Source organism: Mesocricetus auratus, unplaced genomic scaffold (assembly GCF_017639785.1).
Source record: "Mesocricetus auratus isolate SY011 unplaced genomic scaffold, BCM_Maur_2.0 Super-Scaffold_100031, whole genome shotgun sequence".
Taxonomy (NCBI): Eukaryota; Metazoa; Chordata; class Mammalia; order Rodentia; family Cricetidae; genus Mesocricetus; species Mesocricetus auratus.
In genome coordinates, this window is record NW_024429212.1 from 7,265,888 (window position 1) to 7,271,342 (window position 5,455).

Below are 5,455 nucleotides of genomic sequence, written 5' to 3' on the forward strand. Positions count from 1 at the left end.
ATATACATGAGGGATATGGTATATGTATGTATATATACATATATATGGTATATATACACATATGTGTGTGAGAGACAAACAGACACACACACACACACACACACACACACATTCAATTCTATTCCTCTAGAAGATTCTGACTGATACAGGGGACCAAGTATTCAAATACATGAACCAACGGGGACTATTCTCATTCAAACCACCACACTCATCTAATTATATTCTATTCATTTAGTAAAGTCAACTCCAGTATCGTTGACATCTTGCAACATTCCCGTTCCCCACCTGGGCACTTCTGTCCCTAGCCTTCACAGAGGGCACCACCGCCTTACTCTGTGTCCTGCCCATGCATATTGAAGGATGGGCTACCTACAGACACAGGACACAGAACTACAGCCACCAGCCCACATGCAATTAGATATGTCCTAAGTCCTGTTCTGCCTCATCCTCTAGAAACTCTTATGTAGAAAAAAAACTTAGGTGTGACCTGAACCCCCCCCCAGACAGGGAGAACCAGAGAGATAGAAAATGAATCTTTTTACCTTCTTATCTCCCAAAGACAATGCAGAATAAGGCTCCCCCTGCTTCGTCTCACTGAAGTCAGGCTCATAGGTGACTTGAGTCTCCAGACCCCTCAAGCCACTGACGATGCTACTGACTCCAACTCCACAGCTGTGTCTATCACCTCACTTAGATTAAGTGTATACAGAACAACATAAACCCAGTCACTGGCTGCCATCTTGGCTGACTGGATCTCACTGGAATCAAGTAAACTTATAAAGGACTGGTAACTTCTCATTAACCAATGAGTTCCAGGACCTATGGTCAGCCTGTCCTTCTCTGGTTAAACCATATGAAACACCTCTCCATGCCCCAAGGGGTTGGGAAATAATAAAACCTGAGCAAGAGCTTTTGCTTTTAGAATCCCTGGGTGGCCAGAGAAAATTACAGAGAAGTCACTGTAGTCCAGATTGGAAGGGTCAGGCAAAGGAGAGATGATTCAGAGGGAGAGGACACATGAACCACAGATGGAAGCAGCCTTTTCCAACACCATCCGAGCTACATGGCCATGCTCTCAAAGGGCACACCAGAACTCTTCCTATCCATCTTGTCTCTTCAGGACCATGGCCAGAAGCCAAGGGTATGAGGTGTGATGGCGTCTGCTGCTACCAAAGCCTAACTCTGAACCGTGGGTGGAGGGAGCTTGCTGCCTGTTGCCGTCTCTGCATGGGTGAGTTGAGTGCTTCATTTACAGTCTCCCTTTCTCATGTAACAGCAAATCCTGTCAGCATCTGTTGTGGTGACCTCCAGTTTTCCACTCTAACCTCATGGGGATCTGAGAGGGGACTGTCACCTCCCCCACTTCTGGTTTTGTTTGTCTGGTTTTTTGTTTCATAATTTTTCGAGACAGGGTTTCTCTGTGTAGCTTTGGAGACCAGGCTGGCCTCGAACTTACAGAGATCCACCTGCCTCTGCTTCTCAAGTTCTGGGATTAAAGGCTTACACCACCACCACCCAGCTACCTCCCCATCTCTGGTGGCCACTAATTTTTTAGAGAATTTGATAAACACTTGACCCTGAACCAAAAAATAAAACGTCTATAAAGCCTGACTTGATATTTTCTGTACTGCCTTTAGGATATCTAAAGGAGTCCCAGCTCAGAAATGACAGCAGCAAGAGACTCCCGCAGCAGACATAGAGTGACCCTTGTGCTCTGTCCGTTCTGGAACCTCCAAGTGACCTTCCACAGGAATACCAATCTCTCAGCCATACAAGGGCTCCAGCCCACAGTGGAGACAGCATAGTTTTTCTGTCCTGAGCCTAACATGGTGTCCCACTCAGAATGGGGGCATAATGAAGGACTTGTATCTGAAATTGCCACAGACAGAACCAAGATTGGCATCAAAACAAAAAGAAAACTCTAGCAGAACTACAGCAAACATTCCTGAGTTCCTGGAGCTTTCTAAAGACTTCCGTTTTTACTTGTCTCAAATTTGATGTCTGCATTTCACCTAAATTATCAAGCAAATGCAATAAGAGATTGCTTGCAGGATACTCTCTTTGCAACAATTTCTCTTTCTCCTCTCACCACCCTCTATTTTTTTGCAAGAATACTGCATATCAGCAACTCCTCTGGGGAAAATAACCTGAAATCCTGGATCGTGGATGCTGAATGACTTAATGGATAATAAAATGGCTCGTGCCTATGAGGCTGCTATTTAAAGACCAACTTGACACTCTGTGTAAAATGAATACTAGTTTTCATGTAATCGTGGGACCTTCCCCAGCTTTCCTGCCAAATTTGCTATTTCTGGAGAGTGCACTTTTCCAAGGAAGTTAGATGCCACTTTTGAGACTAATTCTGAAGACTCAGGAGGACAGCTGATCTCCTGAAACAGCTCCCAAACTGTGGGTTAGGAAACAGAGAATGTCTTCAAAGCCCCAAAGCAAGAAGAAATCTTAGACAACATTGTGAAAAATGACCCCCGTGTCCTTGAGTACACTGTCACTGAGATGGAGCCTCACTGGAGATGCATGGAGTCTGTTCGCACCCCAGCGTGACCCTAAGTGAACCTGATCTCCCCTGTTCCACTCCCTCCAGCTAGCATCAAGTCCCCCATGACACCATCAAGTCCCCCATGACACCATCTGTGTGGGTCTCAGTCACCACCAATCCCCAAAGGCCTTATACCTGGGTCATGGCGGGCCAGAACGTCTCAGGACCTTCAAGTACATCTTTCCTAATCTTGGGCACAGTAGGGAGCTGTGATGGGTTATGGCGACCGTCAAACTAAGAGGACCTTGGGTCACCGGATTGTCTAGATTAGGCTATTGTGTTCCATGTTTCTCCCAGTTGCAACATTCCTCCAAATTGAAACATTTACCCCAGGAAGGAAGCTGGAGGGGAGGAGCTCAAGAGCCTCGGATGGCAAACAGAAAGTAAACAAAAGGTTACTTATCCCTGAGGAACCGAGGCTAGGAAGATTTTTGATGGCCCTACCAATAGTGTAGGCGCAAGTACTTACACAGCTGCTGAGGCTAGGGACTGGCGGTTCAAACTACAGGAAAAAGCTGCTGTGGGGCCCTCCGTGGAGTTCTCACCCATGGAAGGAATCACCACCCACAGCCATGGTACTATTGGAACAGTTTCAGCGCCAGGCAGTCACAGCAAGAGAAACATGCATGCCCACACAATATAGGCTACATGCATGCGTGCACATACATATGTGTGCACACTGTACTTAAACCACCTGAGTACAGACTACGTACACATTGACAGCTCATTGTACACACTTTTTTCTCTTTTAATTTTTGTCGCACCTGGACGTTTTCATACAGGCATATATAATGCACACTAACCACAAACCCTCAAGTCCTCTTCTGTGCAAACCCCTGTACACACTTGTGTGCTTACTTCTGTGTATGCTTTTACAAATACTCCAATCCACATTTGCACATCTCCTTCCATGCACTCTTCCTAAGCATGAAGATCGTCTTACGCGTGTCCATTCCCATGATGAAGCTTCCATACCGAGGGACTCTATGTGTCCTTTTAAATATATTGGTCATGAATAAGGGAAGCAAACACACCAAAAGAAGCAATATATTGAAGCATGGGTGATGGGAAAGCCAGAGTCAGCTTGTCACCTCCATCTCAGCTGCATAGCTCTCCCTCAGTCTCTTGGGACCTCTGGATATTCACCATCGCATGATCAAGCTGCAGTAGTCAGTATGGAAGATGCCTACCATGTAACCATGCCTACCATGTAACCATGCCTACCATGTAACCATGCCTACCATGTAACAATGCCCACCATTCTCTACAGAATCCCCTAAGGGACATGTGTACCCTACTGTAGATAAAGCCTATGGGATTGATTTGCCCTGCAGATGGTTAATTTGTTGGTGGTATCTGTCCCTAGATGTCCAGTGCTCTGCAGCGGACACCCTGGGCCCAGCATGAGTGACCCGACCATGCACAGTGCTGCTCTCCTGAGGCTTGCACACTTGGCCCATAATCAATGGCTACCAAGTCACACGCATGAGTCGTTGGAGATCCAACAAGCTCCCAGAACCTGGAGGACAGTTCAGGGAAAGTGTGGAGAGCTCATAAACTCTCAGCAAAACTGAATCCCCTCTGCCAGCGTCCAGGTTATCACCTGTGGATTCCAGGTGGAAAATACGGCCAAGCCCAGTTTACCCCATGCAAGCACACACCCTCTGGTAAGGTCCCTCATCCTGGCTTTGTTCCATAGCAGCAGATTGCCCTCAAGGAGGTGCTGTTGCTGAGTATGGGCTTTGATCTCAGCAACAGTGAGCTTTAATCTCCTTGGTGTCTCGGGTGGTCCTTGCCCACAGGTTGTCGGAACTCCTCACCTGAGACATCCGTCTCTCTGACTCATTCTCCTCTACTCAGCACCGTCCACTGCCACCCAGCGTAAGCATGCCCCGGTCCAGGCTTTTGGCCAAGCTGGTTCACTGTTAGTCTTGTCGTCCACATACAGCTGTCCCCCTTCTCTGCCTGAAAAGCCTGGCTGGTCTTTAGAAGTGCAGGAAGCTAGGAGCCAGCCTAAGTCCTTCAGATTTCACCAAACTCCTACCTCCACCTTTTTTAAACCTTGCGTTTGCCACTCTGACATAAGCAAAAATGTAGGGGGAAATATGGGCTTCTCCTTGCATAGCGCCACCTCGTGTAGCCCTAGACACTTAGGGAGGCCCTCGGGGACCACAGCTACCAAGAGGGAGCCCGGACTCCCAGCATCAGGGAGGACAGTAGAGACGGGCACCGTGGGTACTACGCCCCTGCCTTTAGCCCCGGGGTTCTTTCTGCAGCCACTCTATTGTGTCCTCGGATGCCCACGTGCCAAGGACACCTCCATGTCTACATGGAAGTGAAGTGAAGGCAACAGAACCAGAAAGGCACGCTCCATCCTGGCTCTTGGCCCTGCTCTGGGGCTCGCTGTAAACCCCATCCCATCACTGTCTTGTTGGTAATGCCCTTCTTTTGCCATCTTTGCAGAGGAGTGAGATGCCGACTCTGAGCGCCTGCCGAGCACTCTCCATCGCAACTGGCGCTCACAGGACCCAAAGAGCCCACTGTCTCGTTGATTACAGGAGCGTGTCCTAAAGACCTCACAGGCTCTCAAAGGAAAAAGGGAAGTGAAACAAGCGCTTTTGAAATAAAAGTGTCCAGAACAACAACCCAGAGGTGGGGTCACAGCGTCATGTCCAGCTGTTTCAGGATGAAGTCGCATTTCAAATGGTGACTTGGGTCATCAACTAAATTCATACAAGCTTCTTAGGACAGACAATACTGGAACAGTAAAGTCAGTAAGAACAGAGAACACACACAGTATAAATAGAACCGAGAGGGAAGCTGTCTCTGCACAGTCTACAGTAATACAAACTACATGCAGACGTAAAGAAAGGCCAAGTGCCCAGTCAGGTGCCCGCC

The 5,455-nt window shown here is 47.9% G+C and overlaps 1 long non-coding RNA gene across 1 annotated transcript; it reads left to right on the forward strand.

Moving 5' to 3' along the window:
* Positions 1-3,786: 3,786 nt before the first annotated feature.
* Positions 3,787-5,191, forward strand: LOC121135178. Its single transcript, XR_005872388.1, has 3 exons — positions 3,787-4,224; positions 4,360-4,438; positions 5,021-5,191. It is a non-coding gene; the product is annotated as an uncharacterized LOC121135178 (long non-coding RNA).
* Positions 5,192-5,455: the final 264 nt, after the last annotated feature.